Genomic DNA, 19583 nt, shown 5'->3' with positions numbered 1-19583 from the left:
CGAATACACACATAGGGAACACACACCTAGTGAACATGCTATATGAATGTACGTACCTGTACACGTGTGCATGTGCACGTGTGTGCACGTGCGCGCGCGCGCGTACACACACACACACAGAGTGTGCTCTGAGTAAAGGAGCCGAGGTGATCGTGCTTTCTGAAGGAAGAGCGTGTCCATCAGCGTGAGGTCCCCTTTGAAGAAAGCTGTGTGTGAGCGTTTAAAAAGCAACTCGCAGCCCACACCTGCGCTCACACCTGTGGCCCAGCTCCTGGGGGGGGTGGGGGGGCTGAGAGCCAAGCCTGAAGCAGGAAAGTCTATAAATCTCCACCTAAAACCAGAAGTGGTGCTGTGGCTCAAGTGGCAGAGAGCTAGCCTTGAGCTGAAGAGCTGAGGGACAGCACCCAGGCCCCGAGGTCAAGGCCAAATTCATTGTGGATATTTCAAGAGACATGGTCCAGAGAACAGCCCATCTTGTCTGCAAGTGCTCATTCCAACCCGGCTTCGCTATGTAACCTCACACCATGGTTATTCTTACTGCTATGTGTGTGTTTGGTGCATTGATACACAGTAGCCATGTTTAATGATGTGCATGTACGTGCGTGTGCGTATGTGCCTGTGTGTGTGTACACGTGCAGGTGTGCATAAAACCAGCCCCTGATTGCAGATGATGCTCTTCATTGGGCTGTGGAAGACAAACTGCCCCACACAGGCGCCTCCCTGGGGCGGGGCGGGGCGGGGCGGGGTCTGCGCTGTGGTTCTGGGAAGAGAACACTTGGCTGGCTGAGTGAGGAAGAAAGAACGGGTCCCCACGCCCCACGCCCCACACCCCACGCCCCACGCCCCACACCCCACGCCCCACCCCACGCCCCACAGCCCACGCCCCACACCACGCCCCACAGCCCACGCCCCACACCACGCCCCACGCCCCATGCCCCACACCACACCCCACGCCCCACTCCCCACACCACACCCCACGCCCCACACCCCACACCACACCACACCCCACACCCCACACCCCACACTCCATGCCCCACACCCCACGCCCCACACCCCACACCCCACCCCACGCCCCACGCCCCACACCCCACCCCACACCCCACACCCCACACCCCACGCCCCATGCCCCACACCCCACGCCCCACGCCCCACGCCCCACCCCACGCCCCACGCCCCACACCCCACGCCCCACGCCCCACACCCCACGCCCCACCCCACACCCCACGCCCCACACCCCACGCCCCACACCACACCCCACGCCACACGCCCCACACCACACCCCACACCACACCCCACACCACACGCCCCACACCACACACCCCACACCCCACCCCACACCACACGCCCCACACCACACCCCGCCCCACACCCCACACCCCACACCCCACACCACACCCCACACCCCACACCGGCTCCCACTCCGTCACCCCGCCTGGATGCAGGAGCCGCTACCAGAGAGACGGCGCCAGCCAGTGCACTGTATCCAGACACCTTCCTCCCTCAGCCCTTCACCCCAGACTCGGGGACCCCGGGGTGCCGCCAGCACAGGGGCCTGGTGCGGCAGAGAAAAACGTACTTCCTTTCTGAAAAAGTAACATGGTGAGGATCTAAAAAGAAAATAGAGACGAGAGGAACTTCTTGCCATCATCCCAAGTCCCCGTCTCAGGAGCAACTTCTGGGAGTTTCTTGTGTAACCTTCCAGAAGTTCTTGGCACACAGGTGATCAAATAGGTTTGTATAACTTTATATTACACATATGGTTCTCCTTCCTTTCTTCCTCCCTCCTTCCCTTCTTTCCTTCTTCCTCCATTCCTTCCTTCTTCCCTCCCTCCCTTTCTTTCTTACCCTTCCCTCCTTCCTTCCCTCTTTCCTTCCTTCCTTCCTTCCTATGCAAAGAACATTCAGCTGACATATTTGATACCAGAATATTGGGTTCTGTGCAGCCTTCTTACTGGCTGCATAGTATTCTAATTCTTCAGTTAGGCCTTGGTTTAGCTAACCAGTCCAATGCTGGCAGTAATTTTGCATCTCATGAAGTCTGGCTCTTGTAATGTAGTTACAGTCAATGTTCCTGCCTGGGCCTCTTCAAATGCTTGTCTAGGAGCTATTGGTCAGAGCAGAACAGAGCCCATTATCACTCAGAAAGGACTAGCAGAGAAAAAGGAAAGAAGTAGAGGGCGCAGGGGAATTGGAAAGGACCAGTCAAATCTGTCATTAGCTGTGGACAGTAGTCTCTCCTACCTGGAATATCCAATACAATCAGCTGACAAATTATTGGAACTAATAGGCACATTTAAAAAAATCAATTGCTTTCCTACACCCTTGCAGTAAGCAATTAGACACTGCAAGGGGGAAAAAAGGGAAATTCTGGGCTCAAATGTCCTTCAAGTAAAGGTTCTCAAGCCTTAGGCTCCCTTAGGGCTTGGGGAAATGCACAGCACTGGGGTCTGCCCCCTTGGGGGCAGGCTGGCACCTGGGAACCTGCATGCCCAGCCCAGCGCTGCCGCCACCAGCCTTCGGACCAGTCTGGGAACTGCAAGGGTGTAAAGATTGAATTGCTGTTCTCCATGTGTGTCATCTTGGGGAGCAGCGAGCCCCAGCCCAGCTTCCCTGTCAGGACAGGCTGAGCTGCCTCCCGGCCTCCGTGTCCCCAGCCGGGTGATGGAAGGCGCTGTGTGATGGCTTTTATTTGCTGTATTTGATTGTTTATTTTCGGTGCTGGTACCGAAGCTTGGACTCAGGGCTCTGGCTTCTCACTCACACCTAGAGCTCTCCCACCTGAGTCACACCTCCACTTCCGCCCTTGTGTTGGTCAATTGAAGAGTCGCATGGATTTTTCTGCCTGGGCTGGCTTTGAACTGCCATCCTCAGATCACAGCCTCCCGAGCAGCTAAGATCCCAGGGCTTTGGGGGTACAGGGAGCCACTTTTGAGGGTAGCACCCCCTCCCGTGACTGAGGTCCCCTCTGGCGGGAAGGCTGGGGACAAATCTGCAGTACACCCTTTAGTCTCCTCTGTCCGTCCAGCCAGAGCCAGGAGCTTCACCACCCCCCATGAAGACATTCCCAGCACACCACGAGGGGCCAAGAGCAAGAGTGTGAATTCCGGAACCCCTCAGGGCCCTGCCACCCTGAGACCAGCAGGGAATCCCAGACACCACAGGCTCTCCTCTCCACTTACAGCAACGCGTTGGCACCCAGGAGATAGCATGATGGCTGGAGAAAACTAGAGAGCTCTGTGTGTGTGTGTGTGTGTGTGTGTGTGTGTGTGTGTGTGCACGCGCGCGCACGCGTGTGATTGTGGGGGGGCGGGGGGGCACGTGCCATCTCCACCGGCTGATTTCAGCGATGCATTCTGGCGCGCTTGTTAATCAAGACGCAGAGACCCAGCAACGTGGCCGCCTATTGTCTCTCTCCGGAGGAACGGAGGAACGCTACTGGGATCCCAGTGTGCTGTGCGGACGGACGGAGCTGCGGGAGGGAAACGTTTTATGCAAATGTGTTGCCGTGGGCACCATAAATCTCCAGGTAACCGAGCCTCTTCGCGCCTCACGTGTAACGCGTCTCCAGAGGAGGCAGTGATTTGGGACCCACAACCCAACAACGCTGCTTTTCCAGGGAAGTTTGTCTCTGCCGGAAGCTCCAGCCCGGCTCGGCTCATGGAAGGAGATGCATGGGGGTCCCTGTCCCCCATCCCACCCTCCTCCTACCCCCCCACCTGTCCTCCCACCCACCCACTCATCCATCTACTCATTCCTCCCTCTCTTTATCTCTTCCTCCCTGCCTCTATCCAGCCATTATCAGTCTATCCATGAATCCAGCCAGCCACTCATTCATTTATCCATCCATCCCTCCATCCATTCATCCATCTACCTATCTATCCACCCATCTACCTGCCCCTTCCTCCACTCACCGTTCATCCACCTACAACTTAACCTTTCCATCTTTCAGCCCCTCTCATCCATCTGTTGGTCCCTCCACCCACTTATCTATCCATCCACCTCTCCTTCCTCCCTCCACTTACCCATCCACCCTCTCACCCTTCATCTGTCCATAGATGCAAGCATCCACATGTCTGCTCATCCACTTGTCCCTTGTTTGTCCTTCTTTGAGGCAGGATCGTGTGATGGACAAGAAGCGGGGCTCCTGGCGAAGGTCTGGGGCTGGAGCCTGAGCTCTTCCACTTCCGGCCTGAGTGGCCTGGGGCAGGTCAGCTTTCCTCCCCGGTTGGGTGATGGTGGATGGGCAGTGTGTGTTAATGCTCCACACCCTGTTTGGTGTCACACAGGTGGTGCACTTAGTCATTGGAACATGGTTCGTCCATTTACCAACAACAAAACCATTCATGCCTGCACCTTAGAAAGCCCAGATGAGAAGACCAATCGGGAGACCGAGAGGCAGACACAGAGGTCTGCGGGAGGGCCTTGGGCCGCTGGCCGGCCTGCCCCCTACCCGCTCACGGAGCCCCGGCAGAGATGCCCCTGCAGACCGGCCTCTCCCAGGTCCTGAGAGCCGTCCCTGGGTACAGGGTGACCGAGTGCCATGACCACCGCTGCCGGACAGGGGGGTGGGCAACTCCCCCAGGGGGTACCACAGCACAGCACCCCAAACTGAGCAGCCCTGAACTGCAGGCAACTTCTTCTCACAGTCCTGGAAGACAGAAGGGTGAGGGCAAGGCAAGTGCCTCCCGGGGCTCCACGGAGGGCCTGCCACTGCCCAGCTCCGGCCCTGCCCGCAGCCCTGGCGCTCCACGGAGGGCCTGCCACCACCCAGCTCCGGCCCTGCCCGCGGCCCTGGCGCCCTCGGCTGCTCCGTCTCCTTTGTGTGTCTTCCTCCTGTCTGTCCCTGGACCCAGGTGATCTCACCTCCATCCTGCTTTAACTATGCCTCCAGATCAGGTCCCACCCTCGGGGGCAGGGCGGGCATGAATTTGGAGCCCGAGAAGCTGCCCATGCTGGAGAAAGAGAATGGAAGGAAGCCACGGGGTAGAGCCACAGCCCCCCGGGCCAGGTGGGCTCCAACTTGTATCCAAGCCGAACAGCAAACCGTAGTGCCCCAAGGGTGGAGAGGAGGGGAGCCGCCTGCCTCCCTCCGCCCCCCACCCCCACCCCCCACCCCCCCACCCCCCCGCACATTGGCAGCCTCCTTCTAGAACCTTCTACCATTCACTCACACGACCCTGCTTGGGGGAGGGCAGTGAGGGCCTCTTTTGATTTCATCAAATTATCAAGTCTGCTCAGTGGTGTCTTAGCAGGTGGTCATGGACGTAGCAGACAGCTAGAACAAAGGAAGTTGTAGCAAGGGCTCTGGGTGAGGTGAGGGGGAGGAAAGGATGGGGGAGGGAGGGGCAGGGGGGGACAGACGGGGGGAGGGGCGTCAGGTGTCAGTCAATGCCGCACTGTCCTCTCCTGTTCTCTTCCAGGAAGCTGCAGGGATTTACAATGCAGAGCTGGACAGGCTGGCACCAGGTACATCGCCACATTTCAAACAAAGAATGCACCACAAAGGCCCTGCGGCGGGATCTGTGGGAATCCAGTATGGGGAGATTTATCCAAGGGAGCGCAGCCCGGGACTGGGCTGTGTGAGGAGCTCTGAAGCCAACAGGCAGCGGCGGCAGCGGCTGTAGGCGGCGAGATGCTGGGATCATCATTTAATATAAGGCTCTTAACCGTCAGGAGGGAGGTCCGGCGGCCCAAGAGGAGCTTTTTTATCATTATTTTCTTTTTAGATTCCAGGAGGTGGAAGGGAGTGCAGGGAGGAGAAAAGCAGAGGTGAGGAGGAGAGAGAGGCTGGAGAGATCTCTAGATGGAGGGGAAGGCAAGAGAGGGAGTTAGGGATTGTTCAGAGATAACAGAAAGTTACCCTCCCTCCCGCCCCCTCCTCCTCTGCCCTCCCTCCCAGGCACCCCTCCCTCCCTGAAGCTTGAGCCTCAGCCTCGCTGAGCAGAGATATTGCTGGGAGGCCTTATGCCAGGGAGCTGCCAGGGTGGTTCAAGAGCAACCAGGGAAAAGGCACCTGGACCACCAAAGCCCAGGGGATGGGCATGAGGCTGCCGGGAGCCCTGGCCAGGCCGGGCCCGGCCATGTGCCACCGGAGGCAGGGAGGATGGCACCAGAAAGAAGCTGATGGAAGACCTCAGCACTGGCCCCCTCCCCGCCTCCCCCCCCACCGCGGCCCCCCCCCAAAGTCAGCCAACAGAGGCAGGCCCTCCGGAGGCTGAGGTCGGACAGGAGATCACAGAGCTTGGGCACCTGCAATTGTCTGTGCTCTGATGCCTGGGGTCAGTGCACAGGAGGGAAGTGTGGACGCGGCCTGCCCAGACCACTGGACACCGGCAGGGGACACTTGTGGACCACAAGGTCCAGGCCACCAAGAGACAAGGGCAAAACAGGATCGGATACGGCCTAGTTGCCCCTCACAGGGAGTCCCCTCGCCCCGTGCATGAAGGACACCAGTGCTTTTTGTGGGTGACAGCTGGGCCACAATTGGGCACCGGGCCACTCCATTACCTGCTGTGGGCATGGTCCCCAGGCTGGTCTCCTGTCTATAAAATGGGTGGGATCCAGCCTCAGGGTCATTAGGAGATGAGGAATAGCTACAGAACCACTCCTTTCAGACACCTCTTCTCGATAATGCCCTGAGCAAAGACAGCTCCCCAGCCTGCCGTGGCAAAGGCTCCTGCAAAGGACTGAGTCTTGGGCAGCTGGCCTGCAGGGGCTGTGTCTTGGCCCTTCATCTTTTACATTCCTTCCAGCTCAATCTAAGTCTTGTTTCCAGTATCATCTCCTGCTTTTCCTCCTCACTCAGCCCTGAGTCAGTATTATCTGGGACTGCTCTGTTTGGGTCCTTCCACTTTTCTCCAAGACAATAACGCAGACCAAATCATGAGTTTCCACCACCCTGACCATGGCAGATATAACTAATCAATCACAGCACCCTGGCTCACTGAGAGCCCAATAATGTAGAACAAATCATGAGTTTCCACCACCCTGACCAGGCCAGACATAACTAATCAATCACAGCACCCTGGCTCACTGAGAGCCCCAAGCCCCACCTCCACCCTCTTCCCCAATAAAGGAGTCCCAGGAGCCTCCGGCAATCCTTCGGAATAAGCATGAGGAATTAATTCTATTTTCTGTCCTAGTTCTCATCTTTCCCTCTGGGTTATTCTGGCCAATGCCCCATCCAGTTTAGCCTGCACCCAGCGTCGTGTGCCCGTCTGTGATTGTTGTGTCCTTGCAGAGGGAGCCTGTCTCACCTGCTGCCAGTTCCCAGGAGATCTGCATTATCCATCCCGCGATCACCACCTTTGCACCCTTTGACACTCCCGAGTCTATTAAGATCAGGGACATGATCAGAGAAAAACCTTTCTATAGTAACCTTTAACCTTGATGTTCACCTTGCTTTGTTTCCTGTCCACAGAACTGTCGGTCTGCCTAACACTACGTCCTATGCATATTTATGATGTGTTTCTTTCGTCTCATCTGTCTCCCCCCCGCTAGCCCCCTCCAGCCCCCCCCCCCAGCTGGAACACCAGCTCTAGAGTCTTTGTTCTGTTCCCCGAGTGCCCTGAGTGTCTTCAGCAGTGCCTGGTACTTAGTGGGGATACAGGAGTGTTTGATGTTGAGGGGGTAAGTCTGGCTGAGTCTCAGCTGGCTGGTCTCAGCTCTGCCCAGGGGGTCTGGGTGCTGCTTGGGAGCTCTGATTGGCAGGTACATATGTCTTTCATTAATAGAAATGGAGAAACTCATTCACACTTACTTAATGCATTCAGTGTGTTGACAATACATTTCCTAATGTGGACGGTGTCCTTCAGCGAGGAGGTGCATGTGCACGTTCTGTAGCAGGAGGGTGCCCCGTCCTGGACTTGAGGCCGGTCCTGCTGCTCTGCTCACCTAGCACAGAACCTTCCACAGCAGCGACCCTTCTGCATGCTCTGCCCCCTGGGTACCTCGCAGGATCCCACAGACTTAGAATGTGCTAGAAAGTATATAAAAGATTCAACAATGGCACCAGTCACTGGTGGCTCACGCCTGTCATCCTAGCTACTCAGGAGGCTGAGATCTGAGGATCGCAGTTCAAAGCCAGCCCAGGCAGGAAAGTCTGTGAGACTCTTTTCTGCAGTGAGCCAGCAAAAAGCCAGAAGTAGAGCTGTGCCTCAAGAGTGCTAGCCTTGAGCACAAAAGCTCAGGGACAGCACCTGAGTTCAAGTCCCAAGACACACACACACACACACACACACACACACACACACACACACACACACACACACACACACACAAAGTATGCCAACTACCCAGAAGTGAAGGCCTCTCCCCTATCCAGCCTGGACTAGGACATCAATCCCAGGAGCAAGGAAGCAAAGGACAGCACAAGACTGAGACCTTGGGCGTAGCGGGGCCTGAGTTCAAACGCCACTCCCCCCTCACCCAGCTCGGCGCCTTTGGGCAAATGTCTGCCGTTGGGTCTCCATCTCCTGCGCTACTGGGCCAGACAGCAATGGCAGTCATGAGAGCTGGCGACGGGCACCTCCAGGTCAGATCTGGCTCCCAGCTGATGCTTTAAGTTCTGTCCTGTCTGAAAAACAGGATCTGAACGAGGTCGGTGGTCCCCGCCCGCATGAGGCAGCGTCTCCTGGGGTCTACGTGCTGCTTGTGTCCTGCCCCTCAATGATCCGGCCACCTCTGTTCCCAGCTAGAACACGCGAGCTTGGAACCAGCCCTGTTCCAACGTGTCACACGCCTCTGCTGTGCTGCTCTTGGCACACGTGGCCTAGACCACCGGTCTCTTGCCAAGTAAGCGACGGGCTGACAGAAGGCATCTTTGTGCTCCTGTCCCCAGAGAGAGGGGCAGCCCCCGAGGAGGTGATCCTTCCTCTCATGCTTCATCCACAGGGCCCTTTCTCTCCCGCCTGGCACATCAGCCTCAGCCCGGCAGCTCCGTGTCTACCCGGAGCCATTTGTCTGGAGTTGCCGCCAGGATTCCAGGCTCTGGGCCTGTGGAGCTTTTGGTGTTGGGGAATCTCAATCTTCAGTAGGGGTTGTGTCCCAGACACTCAAGCTGAGGGGCCTGTTCAGTCCGCTTTCCACGACTATAACAAAATGTGCAAACCAGTCCACTTATAAGGACAAAAGGTTCACAAAGGGGGATGGTCTTAGGGGAGGAACACAAAGGCACGATGTCACAGGCTCACGCCTGTGATCCTAGCCGCTCAGGAGGCTGAGATGTGAGGATCCCAGTTTGAAGCCAGCCCAGGCAGGAAAGTCTGTGCGACTCTTATCTCCAATTAACCACCTGAAAACAGGAAGTAGTTCTGTAGCTCAAAGTGGTAGAGAGCTAGCCTTGAGCAAAAAAGCTCAGGGACAGTGCCCAGGCCCTGAGTTCAAGCCCCATGACTGACAAAATAATAATAATTTTAATTATTATAATTATCAAAATGAACTCCAGGAAATGGAAACAAAGGAGGTTTTTTTTTGTTTGTTTAGTTTGTTTATTTACCTGTCCTTGGGAGGGTAAGAGGGCCACAGAAGTGGGGGAACAAAGCGTGCACAGATGAGCAGTGGACCTCACTGGACACCACATTGAAAATGAACGATACAAGTTGTGGGTGGGGACGGGAGGGGAAAACGGGGGCGCGAGGGAAGGGCTGACGTTGTCCAACAAGAAAGGTACTCATTACCTGACTTATGTACCTGCAACCCTCTGTACATCACCTTTATCGTAACGATGAAAAATTAATACTCAAAAGGAGAGAGAAAGGCTTATTTCAGCTCTGTGGGGGACTTCAGCCATGATCCACTGGCCCCATTGTTTTGAGGCGCGGTTGCTCATCATGTCAGGAGCCCATGGTGGAGCAAAGTTACCTCGTAGCCAAGAAGCAAAAGAAGACAGCGAAGAGGAGGCTGGGGTCCTGCGTCCCCTTTCAGAGCACACCTCCATAAGCTAATGACTTCTCATTAACCCCCACAGCCCTGAAAGGTTCCCCCCCCCCCCAGTAGCAACACCCAAGGGACCAAGATTTGCTTTTTTGTTTTGTTGTCAGTGCTGGGATTTGAACTCAGGGCCTGAGCACTGTCCTTGAGGTTTTGTGCTCAAGGGTAGAGCTCTACCCACTTGAGCCACAGGTCTACTTCTGGTATTTTTCCAGGCTTAATTGGAGATAAGAGTCTCATGGACTTTCCTGCCCTGGCTGGCTTTGAACGGCAATCCTCAGATCTCAGCCTCCTGAGTGGCTAGGATTACAGGCGTGAGCCACTGGCGCCCGGCTTAGACCAAGTTTTTAATACATGGACATTTGCAGGGCAAGCAGTGAAGATCAAACTCTTCTGTGGCCGCCCTTAGCATGCCAAAACTGCCTAGATTCTGGGGTTCCTCAGTGCCCACACACAAGGAGAAGGATGAGACTGGAAGACAACGCATCCGCCGGCCTCTCTGGCTGAGCAGCCCTGGATCAGCAGGACCCAGTCAGGGTCACCACCGCCATCGCTCGGCTGGCTGTGGTGCCTGGCTCGCTACTGAGTCCTCCTGGGCCATGGCAGGCTTCATGGTTGGTGAGAAATGGTGTGAAGAGCTTGGAGCGGGACCATGGAGGGTTGCAAGAGAAGAAGAGCAGGGTGCAGAAGAAAGCATAGGGAGGGGTTTTACCCAAACCCCGCTGCAGAGCCACCCCGATTCCCACCAGCTGCCGTGGTCCTCCCCGGGGGACATTTCACCCGGATCATCTGATCACGCAGGCCTGACACAGGGCACCAGTCACCGGCCTACCTCCTTCCCTTTGTCCTGCCCGTGTCTACCGCTTTAACTCTCTCCTCTGGAGTCGCTGTGGATTCTGGGAACGTCAGGGCTGATCGACAGACAACGTTGTGACATGGACCAAAACCACCCACAAGCAATGGCACCAGGGATAGGGCTTCCCCTCCCCCCCCGGGGCTGCACCCCTGAGCAGGAGCAATCACCCCACTCCACACTCCCCTGCTGCCCCCTCCAGTGACGGCATCCATAACATGTTTTTCAGAAATCTTTGCAGGGCTGGGAAGGTGGCTCAGTGGTAGAGCGCTTGCCTAGCATGCATAGAGCCCTGGGTTCGATTCCTTACTACCACATATGCAGCAAAAGCCGGAAGTGGCGCTGTGGCTCAAGTGGTAGAGCGCTAGCCTTGAGCTGAAGAGCTGAGGGACAGTGCCGGGGGGCCTAGTTCAAGCCCCAGGACTGGCAAAACAACAACAACAACCAGACCCCTTGCAGAACAGAGCTGAGGCAACTGTCAATCAGACCCCACCCCACACCTGAACAAGATGGCCGCTCTGTGAGCCACACCCCCCCCACCTCCCCCTTCCTGGCCCTTCTACAACATCTGAGTTCCTGCCACCTCTTGGCAGATGAACACGGGAGCACTGAACCCCTTTATCTGCTCTTTCCCATGTGGCCATGCAGATTACATGGCTCTCTGCTCTTCACCACTGCTGGCTCTCTTTCCTTGGCGTACTGGGACAGTGACCTTGGCCCTAAATCCCTGGTGTCAGGCCACAGCTCAGTTTTGTGGAATCCAGTGTGTATAGGGTCGGGGGAGGGCGGGATTTGATCAAACTACCTGGGGAAACCCCTAGGAAAAGTGGAGAGGCCCCCAAATCTTTCTCCCTGCACTCAGTCCTTATTCCATCAAGAAGCCCAATTGCATGTATTTGGCTGTGGTTTTTCTTCTTAAAAATTAAGCTAAACCAGGCACTGGTGGCTCACGCCTGTCATCCTAGCTAATCAGGAGGCTGAGATCTGAGGATCGCAGTTCAAAGACAGCCCAGGCAGGAAAGTCCGTGAGTCACCAGCAATTAACCACCAGAAAACCAGAAGTGGTGCTGTGGCTCAAGTGGTAGAGCGCTTGTCCTGAGCTGAAGAGATGAGGGACAGCGCTCAGGCCCAGAGTTCAAGCCCCACAACCCACCAAAAACAGCAAAAAAAGGTGCTGAATATTCAGCTGTCTCTGCTTATTGGAGGAGAGGGAGGAGGTGCCAGGGGCTTGGAGCTGAGTCAGCTTCCAAGTGGAGGGAGAGGAAGAGCCTGGCTCCAGCCCTGGGGTCCAGCTTTGGAGGGGTCATCCACCATGCCTTAAGCCAGATGTCACCTGGCCCTGAAGGCCTTCGGCCTGGGCAAGGGACAAGCCTCAGAGACCAGTTCCCTCCTGCCAGCATCCGCTGGATGGCTCATGCTTGTGTCTTCCCTGCCCATTCCCTCAGAGAACCAGCCTGGCCCTGCCATCCCTGCCTCTGCCCCCTGGGCTCCGGCCTGGAACCTCTTTGAACTCTGCCAGACCCGCCCAGAGGCTTTTCTTCCAGTCTGGGCTCTAATGGGTGCTGCTGAGGGCAGAGGCATTTCCTGCTCTCCCCTCCCCCTCCCCCTGCCCTCCCCCGTTGTTATTGCTGTGTTGATTTGCATGCCATTTGCTTGTGGTCTCCATAGCAACAACCACCAAATGGCCTAAGGATAATGGAGGGGTGGGAGGGGGAGCATGCCAAGCTAGCGGTTTTGGCTTTCAAAAATAAAAACAGTGGATCCCAATACAAGCTTGGCATGGGGGGGGGAGGGCAGCCCCTGCCCCCCACGCCACCCCCAGAACCCCTCTGTGCCCCTCCCCGAAGACCTCTCTACCTCCTGAGGAGGCCAGGAAGGAGGCTCTGCCGGCTCCTGAACAATGGGAAGCCGGAAAGGGCAGGAAATGCCACCAGAGAAGGTTCTGGGGACAACCAGAGCCCTCCACCTCCTGGTACAAATCCCAGAAACCTAATTGTTCACACGTGTCCCGCCGCGGCCGGTTATCAGATGCAGCTGGGGGCCAGAGCCCTTGAGAGGCTGGGGCCGGACCGAGAGGGTTCTCTGATTTCACCATGAACAAACTGGAGCTCGGGGCCAGAGGGGAGGACCCACACTGAGCCTGCCCCCCACCCGACCCCCAGGCTCGGAGGCCTGTTTTCTGGCTTACCGGCCATCACGGGTGGACAGAGACTCCTCCCTTTATTTATTTCCCTTGCCTCTCCCCAGCGCCCTTCTTGCTGCTGTGTAGGAATCTTTCCTGTCAAATGGCAGCATGATAGAAGCTCTGTCCCTAAGGAGAGCTGCCATCTTACAAGAAGCCACATTCTCTTGTAAGAATCGTTTTTGTAGGGGCTAGAGGCGTGGCTCAAGTGGTAGAGTAGCAGCTGAGGAAGCATTGATTTTCTGACAGGTTCCTGCTTTGGCCAGGTGTCCTGGTTTTGGTTAATTGTTTGGATAACCTTTATTTTCTGTTTTTGGTTGGTCCTGGGGCTTGAACTCAAGGCCTAGGCGCTGTCCCTGAGCTCCTTTGTTCAAGGCTAGTGATTTACCACTTTGAGCCACAGCTCCACTTCTGGTTTTAGGGTAGTTAATTGGAGATAAGAGTCTCACAGAGTTTTCTGCCCAGGCTGGCTTCAAACCATGATCCCTAGATCTCATCCTCCTGAGCAATTAGGATTACAATCTTGAGCCGCCAGTGTCCAGTTTGGATAAACCTTTAACCCCTTTCAAACCAGTCAATCGTGCAAGATTGTGAACCTAAGTTCTGACCAATCAGAACAAAGGACATTACTAACAGTTTAGGGATAAAACCTGGGTGGCCAGCCGACCCTGCATGCTTGCTTACTTTTCTGCAGAAGTAAACTTTGCCTTGCTCAGTTCCTTTGGAGTCAGTGTCCTTATTCCTACACGACACCCCGACATCCCAACAATTCCAGTCTATGAAACTTGACGCCCATACTCCCAGCTGCTCAGGAGGCTGAGATCCCAGGATCGCTGTCTGAAGCCAGCCAGGGAAGGAAAGTTCCTGAGACTCTGATCTCCAATGAACCACCACAGATCTAGTGACTTCTGTGGGGGCAACAGTGCTCTGAGGGTCCCCCGTCACGGGCCTGGTCCCCCTCCTCCTGGAGGGGCCTGAGAAAGTGGGTGTGGAGTGGGGGAGCCATGGGCACAGACATCCCATCTGCTGAATTACAGGTGCAGGCAGGGCAGCTGGCTCTGCCCATCTTCCACCCCTCCCAGGACCAGGCACGTGGCATGTCTCGCCTCTCTGCTTGCCAATTTCACCCCCGCCTGCCGCCCCTCTCCCTAATTAACTCAGCGGTGGCAATGCCGTGAGCCTCTGCCAAGACCAGGAGCCGGTGTCCTGGCACGTGCCAGTCTGCAGGGTGGAGATCAGCCTCCTGGAAGGCCTGCCCCTCCCCCGCACCCTCCCCCCCTGTGCTGGGCATGGGGGAGGGGCCGAGCCCCTCGTGTGGGGGGAAAGCCTGGTTGGCAGGGTGACAGGACAGGCCCCATGGGGATTCACATGTGGATGAGGACACACTGAGTCACTGCTGGCTGGCTGCTCCCAGGATCTGGCTGGGCTCAAGCACGTCTTGGGAAGATCCGGGGCCGGCGGGGGGTGGGGTGGGGGGCGAGGGGGGAGCTGACGAAGACTCCAGGTTCCTCCCACAGTCCCCCCACCTGCTCTGCAAAAGCCCCCCCACCAGCTGTCCCCCCCCACACACACACCCGTGCAAGCTAGAGCTGGGGAGGGGCCAGGGGAGGCGATTCCCAGGCCCAGCCCTACCTCTGAAACAGAGCCAAGGCATCTGCATGCTCACAACCCCAAGGTGGGCCTGGGGCGAGACACCCCAACCTCCCCAGCGAGGCTGTGGTTAGGAGGTGAGCAATCCCACCCCTCCCCCTCACATCAGCCAGACAGACAGACGGAAGAGGAACTCATAGGCAGCCACTCGGAAAACAGAGCAAGCTGGCACTAGTGGCTCACCGGCTATCCTAGCTGCTCTGGAGGCTGAGATCTGAGGATTAAGGTTCAAAACCAGCCTGGGGAGAAAAGACTGTGAGACTCATCTCTAATGAACCACCAAAAAGAGGGAAGTGGTGCTGGGACTCAAGTGGTAGAGTGCTTGCCTTGAGCAAAGAAAAGCTCAGGGACATCGCCCAGGCCCTGAATTCAAGCCCCAGAAGCAGTACCAACAATAATAATAATAATAATAATAGAACAAAGAAAGACAACAGAGAGGGGCGAACGGGGTCCTCTCATTCTCCCTGAACCCTACAGTCAGACACAGGATCTCGAAGGAGGAGTCTGCCTCTGCCCCCTAGGCTCTAGGGGTGCAGAGGGGGGTCCGCCTCCGGGCGGGGACCAACCCCTGGGCCCATCTAATATTGAACAGCAAAGCATGGCCTGGAGCTCGGCCTGGATCCCTCCTGCTGCAGGGCTGGCTGTCTGCACCCTGCTCCCCTCAGTTCCACCACAGGGAGAGCAGCTGCGGTGGGCCTGCTCGGGGCTGGACCCCTGGCTCCGGCTCTGCTCTTGTGTACAAGGCGGGGCGTGGTGAGCGTGGACAGCACAGTTCCCCCCGCCCCAGTGCTGCCCACAAACCGGGGCTGAGTTAAAATGAGCACCAGGGACAGGCTGCCCGGTGCTGGTGAGCAGGGAGGAGGGAGGGGAGGAGGTCAGGGAAGAATAGAGGCAGGGAGGGTGGGAGGGAGGAAAGGAGGGGCAGGCCGGGACCCTGACATCAGCTCTGACAGTTGAGGACCCACACTGGGCCCTGCCAGCCCCACCCGACATGGGTGGTGGGAGACTCCATTCCGATTTCCCACGGGGCAGGAGCGGGCCCTGAGCGCGGTGAGGCTCATCGGGAACGACAGGAAGGCATGTCGGGCTGTGTCTGAAGCCACTGGAGACACCCCCCCCCCCGCACCGTGCTTAGTCATAAAATATGTTGTCACCTGGGGAAGGAAATCTTTCATCGCTGGTGAGATATTTCAGGAGACACAAACAAGAGGGGCATTGATTTTTCACAAGGTCGGGCACCTTCTGGGCAGCCTCCTGGAGCTCAGTGGATGTAACGGCTCTCCACTGGCCTGGGGTGTCCGTGGCCTCTGACCCCAGCAGGCTCGTGGACCGTGACCGTGACTGCAGGCCACGCACCATCACAGTCTTCTCAGACTCCAGGACCCAAGGCTGACTGGGGTCTATTTCCCACACACCCCCTCCCCCGCCTCTGAGGCAGGTCTGTAGGGGGACTGCAGGCAGGGCCCCTGCCACTAGGGCCAAGTTAGCCACTGATCGGGTTAATAACACATGCCAGTGGCCCCCAAATCCAAAGAGGGAGTGCTCTAAATGACCATGCGCTGACGGGAAAGCGGAGGGAGCAGGGTACTGGTAGCTCACGCCTGGAATCCTAGCGACTCAGGAGGCTGAGGCCGAAGGATGGTTCAGAGTCAGCCGGGCAGGCAAATCCCAAAGACTCTTACCTCCAGTTAACCATCAAGAAGCAGAAAGCGGAGCCGTGGTCCAAGTGGTAGAGTGCCAGTCTTGAGTGGAAAAGCTAAGGGACGGCACCCAGGCCCTGAGTTCCAGCTCCAGTAGTGGCACAACAGAGGACCAGAGCAATACCTTGGAGAGAGAAGACATTGGTTACTGACGGTTCTCGAGTGGAGGCCATGCTGTCCCACACAAGGCCACACGGGGGAGCCATAGAGAGAGCAGGTGGGGGGTGGTTTCTGGGGAAGGGATGGGTGAAGGGGGGTAAACAGGCATAGGACTGGCTAGTTTGGATCATTTCTGCCCCTTCTAGAGCAGGCAGAGCTGTCCCTGGCGAACCTGGGTGGGCATGGCCCTGGAGAGGTTTGGGCAGGTGGCTGGTGGCTAGGAGAAAGAATGAGCTGGGGGCCAGTGGGCTCTGGGGTGGCTGGAACGTTTGAATGGCGGGTCCCAGGCAGGTCTTGTGCCATGTGGAGGAGCTCTGGAGCCCTGAGAGGGGGCCTCTCTAGCACCAGCAAAGCCCAGGGCCCCAAAGCATCACGCTAGGGAAACAATCCTGGCTAATATGCAGAGCTGAAGTGGCTCTCCACAGCTTGAGGGGGGCACGGGGACGTCTGGAGTGTGGAGGAGGGCACTTGAGCAGAGACGCTAGCTCAGCCGGGATGGGGGCAGCAGGTCCCCCCTGGAAACAGACAAAGGGGAGCCACCTGCCGTCTCCAAACAGTTGCAGCCACGCCTGGAAGGCCTGGAAGCATCTGACAGGAAGCTAGTTCAAGTGAAATCCACACTGGATTCCAGAGACTTTGTAAGAATCAAAGATGACCTCACTAATTAAAACTCCATAAGGATTCTGTATGTTTAAATGATAAAATGTCAGATTATACTGGGTTAAGTAAAATACATTGCTAGATTTACATTTCCTTGTGTCTTTGTGTGCGTATGTGTGTGTATGTGTATGCGCACGCATGCACACAAGTATTAGGACTTGAACTCAGGGTCTGGGAGCTATCCCTTAGGTGTTTTTTTGTTTTGTTTTGTTTTTTCTAATGCTTGTACCACAACTCAATTCTGGCTTTTTAGCTGGTTAATTGGAGATAAGAGTCTCATGGACTTTTCTGCCTGGGCTGGCTTCAACTGCAATCCTCAGATCTCAGCCTCCTGAGAGGCTAGGATGACAGGTGTGAGCCACCAGCGCTCAGCTTGTCCGGGCCTCTTCACATGAGACCGTGGAGCCTCTTCGAAGTGAAGAGCAAAGACTTTGAACCCAGTCACTTGAGCTCTGGTTCACTGCCCCGCAATGGTCAGCTGCAGGTCCCTCAGTCAGCTGCCCAGTCTCTCTCTTCCTGCTTCAGTCCATTCTTGGCAACATGGTGGTGGATGCCCTCTCTGTGGCAAATATAAAAGATGTCATCGGGTCTCCGCCCCTGACTCCTGGCACAAGACTTCAAACTCCGTGGGACTTCCTGAGTGACAGGGGTGTTTTGTGGTTTTCGTGGCTCACACTGTCCACGTGACCAGCACTAGGTTCTTAGCCTGGGGAGGGAGCGGCCACCTGGTCACCAGGAACACCAGCCCTGGGGTTATCAGGTAGGAACTATGGGTCCAGCCAAGGTCCAGAGAGGGGGCGGGTCAAGTTCAGTCACGTGGCCCATGATTAATCAACAGTGCCCACGTAATGAAACTCCAATAAAACTATGACTCGGGAGTCCAGCTTACAGGTTTCCCCAGGAACTCTTTTTGTCCTTCTTGTCCACTTCCTCAGTCAGTGCTCACTGATGGTTGTTCTGGGCTGAGGCCGGGAGAGGGGGTGGGCAGCAGGAGGGGGTGGGGGTAGGAGGGGGTGGGGGGCTTGGGGGGAGCTGATGGATCAAGCCCAGCCTCCCTGCAGTCCTGATCTGGGCTCATGGCCTCATCATGCCTCCTGCGATGAGAGTTGAGCTTCTCTGATCACGTGGCCACACCCGAGAGGCGCACACATGTGGGTGTCAGTGTTGTTTGCACTGGGGATTGAACTAGGGTTGTCCACTTGCTAGGCAGGCATTCAACCACTTGAACCACACCTCCAGCCTCTTTCTGAATTGGTTTATTTTGTGTATGTGCATGCATGAGTGCATGAGTATGTGTGTGCGTGCGTGTGTCTGTGTGTGTGTGTGCCAGTCCTAGAGCTTGAACTCCGGTCCTGAGCACTGTCTCTAAGCTGCTTTTGCTCAAGGCTAGCATTCTACCATTTGAGCCACAGCTCCACTTCTGAGATAAGAGTCTCATGGACTTTGGTGCCTGGGCTGGTTTCAAACCTAGATCCTCAGACCTCAGTCTCCCAAGTAGCTAGAATTATAGGCCAGGCATAAGTCATTCATATCTAACTTGTACTGTTTTTGTTTTTTTTTGTTTGTTTTATTTTTTGGTCAGTCCTGGGGCTTGAACTCTGGGCCTGGGCGCAGTCCCTGAGCCACAGCACCACTTCTGGTTTTCTGGTGGTTAATTAGAGATAAGAGTCTCACAGACTTTCCTGCCCGGGCTGGCTTTGAACCAAGATCCTCAGATCTCAGCCTCCTGAGTAGCTAGGGTTATAGGTGTGAGCCACTGGCGCCTGGTGTTATACTGGTCTTTAAAGTAGGATCTCACTTATGTCAGGGCTGACTTGGACTACAATCCCACTTGTCCTTGGGCATGACAAGAGCTCACCACTGAACCCAGCCATTCTGCTTACCCATAGCTGGAGTAAGAGGTGTGCTTTGCCGCTCCAGCCATTGAGTGAGATGGAGTCCTTTATGCCTAGACTGGCCTCAAACCATGATCCTCCCGTGTCTGTCTCCCAAATGCCTCCGTGGCGCAGGCTACTGCATCCAGCCATATCAACATTTGAATACCCAGTAGAGCCCACGCTCAAGAAATGCTTGTTGAAACGAATGAATGAATGAATGAATGCACAGTCACAGAATGTTAAGTCAGGGTGCCATTGTAAGACCACACGTTAGAAGGACATTCTTGCCCAAGACATTATAGTGACCTGTGTTCAGGCCGCCTTCCTTTCTTACTTGTATACTTTATCCCCAAACGCTCCCGGGTGTCTTCGCTTTTATGGCGATGGTTTTCTCGTTTTCTGTGGCAGTGGGTGTGCCCTGGCTTTCTCTTTGTGTGGTAGCAGGGGTGTAGAGCGGTAGGGAATCCTCACTTTCCACTGATATTGTAATCCAGCCTTTGGAAGACACAGTCCCCCCCAACTCAGCTCTCCGCCCCTCGCCCACAAAGCCCCTGACCCTCTTCTTCTGCCCT

This window comes from Dipodomys merriami, unplaced genomic scaffold (assembly GCF_024711535.1).
Source record: "Dipodomys merriami isolate MVZ:Mamm:240054 unplaced genomic scaffold, mDipMer1.0.p SCAF_42, whole genome shotgun sequence".
NCBI classification, from domain to species: domain Eukaryota; kingdom Metazoa; phylum Chordata; class Mammalia; order Rodentia; family Heteromyidae; genus Dipodomys; species Dipodomys merriami.
Note: the sequence above shows the minus strand (reverse complement) of the source record.